The sequence below is a fragment of the Actinia tenebrosa genome, unplaced genomic scaffold (assembly GCF_029948245.1).
Source record: "Actinia tenebrosa isolate PJP-AT-01 unplaced genomic scaffold, QUT_ActTen_1.0 PGA_scaffold8__29_contigs__length_14323225, whole genome shotgun sequence".
In the NCBI taxonomy this organism is placed as follows: Eukaryota; Metazoa; Cnidaria; class Anthozoa; order Actiniaria; family Actiniidae; genus Actinia; species Actinia tenebrosa.
Window position 1 is genome coordinate 12,904,494 of NW_028292585.1, and position 8,912 is coordinate 12,913,405.

General features: G+C 38.4%; 1 pseudogene; it reads right to left on the minus strand.

Annotated features, from left to right (window-relative positions):
• Positions 1 to 4,870: 4,870 nt before the first annotated feature.
• Positions 4,871 to 5,744, minus strand: LOC116299330 (uncharacterized; annotated as a pseudogene).
• Positions 5,745 to 8,912: the final 3,168 nt, after the last annotated feature.

Here is an 8,912-nt window from a genome sequence, read left to right on the forward strand (position 1 = left end):
CTAGTCCTCTATACCGAAATCGTTGCTGATTGGTTCTTACGACCTATGACGTCATAAATCTAAAAAATTGAAATGACCTGATTGGAAACGGGAGAGGGGTCTAGGAGATAGCTGTGCAGTTCCCATGAATACCGAAATGGCTACTGATTGGTTCCTACGACATATAACGTCACTACGAATGGTGTGACGTCATAAGAAGGGCAGATTCGGGATCCGCCCTGATCCGCCCTGATCCGCCCTGATCCGCTCTACGCGAAACCCACATTCTGTATACTACTTTCTTCTTGCAATATTTGGCACGATTCTTTGCTCTTCACTTCCAATAAAAGATCATTTTTCTTGTGTTTTTTTGTGCGTCTGTACAGCATGTCTCTCTTCAGCAATGAGTTATTCTGTATCATAGTGTCTTTTTCAAAAAGAGAGTCCAGAAGTGGGACTTTGCATGGCCCAAAGAGAGAATTGCGATAAATAAAACAGGTTAACACATGGCAGCGGATGATTACCATCATCACCTGTACAATGTGATAGTACTCTTGAGAAAATAAACCACTAACAGAGTCAAAATACAGGTCATACAAAGGGAAGATATAAATGAAGATCCTCAAAATTCCCTTTTATAACAGTGAGGTTTCACACAAATATGCCTTTCAGTATATAAGTTTTGCCACGTTTGTGGGGTAAATGATGATTGTCACATTACTGTAGGACTTTTCATAATTAAGCAATTGAAAACTTTTTCCGTGTTTACATAGCCTGATAGCAACACGAGGGGAGGTTGGGAGAATTCGAGACAGTTATGCAAACCCGAGACGTAGTCGAGGGTTTGCATAACTGTCTCGAATTCTCCCAACCCCCCGAGTGTTGCTATCAGGCTATGTAAACACAGAGAAAAAAGTTTTCTATTGCTTTTATAAAATAAATACTAAGGGAAAACATTACCACTTGCAAGAAAATAAATCTTTATTTGAATTTGATTCTCATATCAAAATACAAATTCTCCATACATCACGAACTTTGATCGTTAGCCAATCAAATTTCGTGTAATAAACGCCAAGGAGGCAAATGTGAAGCGAGAAAGAATCGCTAGCTATTTTCAACATTTATCATTCTAAAACTTTAAAACAAATACAAAGAAATGTCCAAAGATTGAATAGAAATCTTAATAAAAGATTTCAGAATTGATTATCTTTACGAAAGTGATCAAAAGTAGATAACTGAGTGTCACTGTGACTGGAATTCTCGGTTTTGCAAGAAAAGTGGTTTTGCTCAATTTGACAGCGAGAAAACATGGCAGCGAAGTCGATTGTTTCGTCTCGCTTCGTGAAGATATTTTGTGGAGCTGAAGAGCTATCGCTGGAAAAAGTTTGAAGCTGCTGACTGTTTCCTTGAAATACTTGTATTCCTTATCGGGCGGTGCATTTAAATCATGAGAAAGCACGTCGCTGAACAACCGAAGCTGTCCTGACGAAGGACGTGTGTTGTAGCTCCTGAGGGAATTCTCTTTGCGGTGACCAACGAGAGATTGTCATGATATTACGATCAGAAAGACCTGCATGAGACCATAGGGTTATGCCTGAGGCCCTGACACAAGTCAAAATTTGGAACTTCGTCTTCAAAATACACTTTTGGGGACGTTTTTTTCCTCGAAAGAAACTGTGAATTTTTGAACTTGTACCGGGAAAACAAGAAAGTTGTGACGTCAAAACTGTGTTTACATACCCTCATGCAAACATGGCTATCAACCAATCACAGCGTGCGTACTATTTAATTTATTTTATAACAAAAATTGTTCAACTAAGAACAAAAATGCTTTATCCGAGGTTGAGGAAAAGAGGTCGAGGAAGCTGAATGCAGATATGATTCATGGTCCCTAAAATTAAAGAATAAACCAACTAAATGTTGATTTTGCGACTAAAAAGTGTTCAAGAAGTACGACTGAAAAGGCAGTATTTCAACAACTTCATAAGCACATGACCAGTAATAATCTTTATCCAACATTGCAGTCAGCATATCGCAAAGATCACAGCACGGAGACCTCATTGCTGAAAGTGTTTAATGACATCCTGCTTGATATGAACAACCAGAATGTAACATTGCTAGTATTCCTTGACCTGAGTGCTGCGTTCGATACTATCGACCACGATATTCTTATAGCTCGCCTCAAATCTAACCTGGGCATTTCAGAACCTGCTCTATTGTGGTTCAAGGAGTACCTCTCTGACCGAAACCAACGTGTCTCTATCAACGGATGTGTATCTAAAAAGGTCAGCATCACAAGCGGTGTGCCTCAAGGAAGCTGTTTAGGGCCTCTTCTCTTTATCATCTACGCCAGTGACCTGTTCAAGATTCTAAGCAAACACTCGGTAAAAGCTCATGCTTATGCGGATGATAGCCAACTTTACCTCTCGTTCAAGCCAGGACACATGGACAGCCAAACTGAAGCTACGGATACTATAACGAACTGCATCAGAGATATTCAACGATGGATGACATGCAGCAAATTGAAAATGAATGATGGGAAGACAGAGTTCATGATCATTGGCACGCGACAGCAACTGTCCAAGCAATCAATTGAGCAGCTCACTGTTGGCAATTCTTCAATCAAGCCCTAATCTTCTGTCAGGAATCTTGGAACTATCTTTGACACTAACTTATCTTTAGACAAGCAGATAGCAAGCATATGCAAATCTTCTTTTTATTATCTATATAACATTAGGAAGATCAGGAAATTCCTATCTCCTGATTCTTGCGCCACTCTAGTCAATGCTTTTATAACTTGCCACATAGATTACTGTAATAGCTTATACTATGGGCTACCTGCTTATCAAGTAGCTAAACTGCAACGCATACAGAATGCTGCCGCTCGTTTAGTGTCTTTAACTCCACGCTTTTCGCATATTACTCCTGTCTTGGCTGATCTCCACTGGCTACCAGTGAGATTTAGAATACGTTTTAAGATACTTATTTTCGCTTTTAAGGCTATTCATGGTCTCGCTCCTAGTTACTTATCTGATTTAATTTCTATCAAAAAGCAGTCTGGTTATAATCTTAGGTCCAATAATGAGCTTTTATTAGCACCTCCACCGACTAAACTTCGACCTACTCTTGGTGGTAGGACTTTTTCATACGCTGCGCCAGTAGAATGGAACACTTTACCATCTAGTATTAGGCATATTACATCATTACCTTCTTTTAAAGAACACTTAAAGACATATTTTTATAGAAAAGCCTTTATTTAGTTGTTTTTGCAATTCCCATTGATTAACTTAGCTTTTATGTTTCTAGTTATTGTGTATTGTTTCTGTATTCAGCGCAGATGAACATCTTGTGCTAATCTGCGCTTTATAAATGTAATTTATTATTATTATTATTATTATTATTATTATTATTATTAAAGGCGAATACAATAAACGAGTTACGGAGTAAATTTTGACACTTAAAAGGCTTGATGAGCACAATGGAAAGACAAAGGAAAACGTACTATAGCTTATTTAAAAGCTCAACAGCTTAATAATAATAATAATAATAATGGGGTTCTTATATAGCGCATTATCACATTGTCTTAATGCGCTTTACATTGCAGTGGAGGACTTTACGGGCTGCATATTAAGGCGCTATTAGCAGCCGTGCAGCTTACAATCATGAGTGATTTATTAGTACGTTAGTGTTATGCCTCCAAATTGGGATAGGCTTAGGAGTAAAACATCCATATTTGGGTTTATAAAAAGAAGGGAAAGAAGAGAAAAGATTTTTCTTACTACGCGATAGCTTTTCTTGCAGGGAAAAAAATGGCGAGAAAACGAAAGGCCAGTAGCTCAAATCATTTTTCTTTTCAGAGTTTTAGCTTGTTGATATGATTTTAAAAAGTATTGAACTAGATAAGTTAATGAGTAATTGTTATACCTATGTTAAATAAAAGAGGAATTAAAATTTTATAGAGAATGCGCATGTTATGTCATAACCACCATCTTGGTTGACGATAGCAAAGCATTCCTCATTAACTTCTCTTGTTAGATCAACCAAGATGGCGGCTGTTTCATTGTTAATCATACCTCAAGGGATTTTGAGTCACATGATTGCACACACTTTATTGTATTTGGTAGAATACAATCGCGCAAGGATTTGGTTGCTAAGATTTGGTTGCCTGATCTTCCTACTACAGCAATTTCTTTCTCATTTTCTCTGGAATGATTAACTAAGATATCATCGAAAGTTTTCAAGTATTTTTCCTTTGAAACAAGTAGACGCGATGGTTCTGGAAATTGCTTACTGCAGGCTCGTATTGAAGCGACCCAAACTCTTATTTGGTAAGTAAAAGTCCACGAATGAAAATTCTAATACGTCAAGTCAAGAAATAACTGTTTAAGCTTCTTCGATTGTCATTTATATTAAATTGCATGTTCACCTAGATTAAAACTGAGTTTTGTATTTAGAGAATCAGGGCAAAAATATAACTCGAACGTGGAAAAACGCTGAACTTAGCCGCGTTATTATAGTATCATGGATAATTTGGACAAAGTATGGCCTTATACTTAAGATCTTCGTAAAAACATGTTCAACGTACCTATTTTGTACCTTAGTCCGTAAATAATCTAAATTTGTCCTTCAACATAGTTTGAAAATCTTGACTCGATTTACAAAAGGACGAGTCAATTTTGCGACAGACACGTTAATACAAGACAACTTTTCTTGGACTTGCCTTAACAAAATACCGGGCTTGCGACTTGAAAACTAAAGTTGAAATGTCAAAGTAATACTTCGCACTTAAAAAACAGAAATTAGAACGACATGAATAGTATCCATTTGCCTTGGAAAACTGTTACTTTTTTTAAAAAAATATATGTATTTAAAATGAAAATTAACGCAAAAATCCGAAGTTTCGGAGTCATCTTGGCTCCATTATCAAGGTTTAATAATCAAAGTTTCATCTCACTATTTAAATGTTTAACATACAATGGGTACTGTCACGATTCACAAATTAACAAAGTCAAACAAAGACTTTTGATCTAATTGAGTCAGATTGTGTGTTAAGGGTTGGAAGGCGGTCACGGATGAACGGCATCTCGTAAAGTAAACAGTCAAATTTTCCTTTACACCTTTTGATGATCTTAAAAGATTGTTTTATGTCCGGTTTTGTAAGGCTATGTCCAATTTTCATGTGGCGTCCAATTGCTGATAGTTCAGATTTATGTTCTTCCACGCGTTGATTTAAATGCCGTGCTGTGTAGCCAATATAATCTGTATCGCACAGATCACACTTGAAAAGATAAACTAGACATTGGTTGCTAACAGCATCCGGTTTGCTTTCGCAGTACTTTTAGTGATTCTCGATCTTCACACTTGTAAATACTGGATGAAAATCAACATTTCCAATTTTCATACTAAGGTCTTTAAGTTGTTTACGGACCACATTCGTCGGTTTCTGATCTTTATAAAAGGCAGAATAATTCGGACAGTTTTTTCGTGATGTTGTGTGTTCTGGTCACTTGACTGTCCAACCACAGAATTGACAAAATTAGTGACGATTTTGTCAATGAGAACTCCTGGATATTTAATCTTTTTAAAAATGCGCTTGAGTTGTTCGCATTCGTCAAAAACTAAGTTTGAAGTTGAAGACAAGCGATAATCTCTGTTAAGCATGGTCTTGAGTAATCCAGTCTTGTAGCTAGAAACATGAGAGATGGTTAGTATGAAATGCAGGCACTGAGGGTGGTCACTGCCAGGGTTTCTCTACGTCCTCAGTGATTCTCTTACGTCCCTCCGATATTGGTTAGTAATCATGAAGCGTGGAGAGACAGGACCGCCATTTAAAGTGGTAATACAAGCCACTTCGAAGTCTAACCACTCGTAGATTGAATTACGAAGGCAGCACTTTATCCTCAGTTATTTGAAGAATCTGAGTGTTGGTCTGTCCGGGACTCGAACAACGACCTCCCGCACAAAAGTCTGATGCTCAACCAACTGAGCCAACCCGTTGTTATTAAATATCCAGTTTCAATAGAGAAAAAAAATTAGAATGTTTTATTTTTTGGACTATTATTAAAAGTATTTGTTTATTGTTTCGAATTCGACAGCTTTAACCCTAGGTTGTCACATCATGGCTATCTTATTAACTGGTCTTCTAAACTTTTCTGGTTACGACATCTTGCCCGTTGACTTCATGCAACTTCCAATGCAGCTTGAAAGCGAAGATGTCAAACTTCAAGGAGACGCGTGGAAGTTTGCTGCAAGTGACTCCAGAATGACATGGATTTTCAAAAACCCAAATGACAAGCAAGGAATAAGGACCACAAGGCATGAAGACCTGGAAGTATTCTATGAGAATAAAAATAGCAACAACATTTTTACCAAGGAAGCTCTAGAAACTATTCAGGTTTTCGAAAGAAAGCTCTATAATAATTCAATATATCAAAAGGAATTGTGTTTAATGGATGAAAATAAGCGGTGCTCGCTTCCCATTTCGGTGATACGGTTTTTTGACGGTACCTATCGACATATCAATCCGATTTTCTTTGACCCGCACTTTCAGCAAATTCCGCAAGTTCTTAAAGCAGCCAACGTGTTGATGACATCCTCGATGAGCTACCATCTTGGGAAGGACTTCAAGAACAGCTCCAGTGAATTCACTTCTCCGATCACTAGGTCAATCTTTTTTACAGCATACCCCGGGGGATACGAAAAGGCCCAGACACTTGCTGAGGATGCATTTGGTCTCATCTTGGATGATGCATACACAAATGGAGTTGGTCCTCTCAAGATTCACTATCTCTTGCAGACGCTGATGTTGAGTTCAGTCCAAAAGCAAGTTATCTGGGACTTACTTCTCGTCTGTGGAAGTGTCGTTTTCATATTCCTCTTCATGATCTTACAAACGCAGTCGCTCTGGATAACTGGTTGGGGCGTGTTCAGTATTTTTTCTTCATTCTTCGGAGCTAACATCGTTTACCGTATCCTTTTAGACTTTTGCTATGTCGGGATCTTTCACGTTCTCTCGGTGTTCATCATCTTGGGTATCGGAGCTGATGACGTTTTTGTCTTTTATGACACTTGGAGAGCATCCAAGGAAAAAGGATTCCCAAACCTTCTTCAGCGCTTCTCGTACACATACAAGCACGCCGCTGGTGCTATGTTCATCACATCCTTCACCACATTCGTCGCATTTTTGACCAACGTTTTCTCTCCGTTACTCGCTGTGTCGAGCTTTGGTGTCTTCTCGGCACTCATAGTCATGGTGAACTATGTTTCTGTCATTCTATTCTTTCCAACTGTTATCATCACTTATGAACTCTACTGGAAAGACTGGAAGTGGCCATGCTTCGCATGTAGGACCAACAGAGTGAGCAACAGTGATGAAAATAAGGAAACCGAGCTTGTCCAACAGCAAGATAAGGAGAAACGAAGAGATGCTACACTTGTTATCGCTAACTTTATAGGGGGGCCTTTTTACGAAAAGGTTATTGGTCATAAAGTGGTGCGATGGATTCTGATGGTCATAACGATCTCTTTTGTCGTTGTATCGATTGTATTCGCGGTACAACTTCAACCAGACGATGAGCAGGTAAATCTATGATAATAGAACTTCAATATCTTTATTGTTAACCTTTGCCATTTGTTTAATATATGCACACTTTACAGTATACAGCTACTTCAAAAATGGTTGATGAAGGTTTTGTTGCATGTTCGATGTTCCATGTTCCATGCTGCATTTTCAGTGCTTTTTGCTTACTAATCTTGAAAGGTATTAATATCTTTAAGTAAATAATGTCAGTTGGGGGGATCAGGTCAATATTGACAGGAATCAAAGGGAATATCACTCAGTAGTCACCACTAATAAGAGGGGATCATAAACATATATTGTGCCTCTTTGGTGGATCAGGTAAATATTGACAGGAATCAAAGGGGATATCACTCAGTAGTCACCACTAATAAGAGGGGATCATAAACATATATTGTGCCTCTTGGGTGGATCAGGTAAATATTGACAGGAATCAAAGGGGGGAATCACTCAGTAGTCACCACTAATAAGGGGAATCATAAAGATATATGGTGCCTCTTGGGGAGAGCAGTTAAATATTGAGAATAACCACTTAGAAACAACTAAAAGTATGGTCATAAAAATGTAGTGCCTCTTAGGGGGGGAGGGGGGAGTCATTTAACCTTACTTTAAGATGTTGCAACAAAATTCCTCCCACCCCAATGTAGACGACAAATAATGACCTGTCCCTTATGGAATTCAGTTGCTTGATTTCTGGGTTTGTGGAATAAAACAAACGAAAGCTGATTTGCATGCAATGTTCATGATCTAGTCTTCTTTCACTTTCTTTACAGATGAAGTCATTTCCACCTTCTTGTTGTAATGCTTTTCATACCACTCCTGAATCAATCAATGCCTGGCACTGGATCAAAGTACAAGAGGTAGGAAGATGCTTGTAGGTGATACATTTACCTCTGAACGCTTGGAAAGATTGAGCTCAGTTGACAGAACGCTCCACCATCTTGTATTTTCGATACGGACCTATGTTTCTTTGCAAGACGCCTTCTTTCCAAGTCTTCTTCGATTTTAAGGGATTTTTAGGGTGAATGAAAAATTCAGCAGACGATTGCATGTGGACTTTTAGGCCCATGAGAACAATTATCGTTTTCAATTGTTTATGAAAGCACTATCCTGAATCAGGCGTTCCTTGCTTTTTCTGGTCGGGGACGCCAAGGATTGGCTTCAATCTTCGCCGCGCCTTCATCAGAACCAGCCAAGAACACTTCCAATGCAGGATAGTAAAGCAGTGTACAGGCAGCCCAAGCAACGCCCTTGACAAGTCCGTACGAATGGTTTTCATAGAGAAAATCGAAAAAGAAAATACAAAATACAAAAACTCTGAATAAATGTTTAGCTGTGAAGTCACTTAACCCGTGAC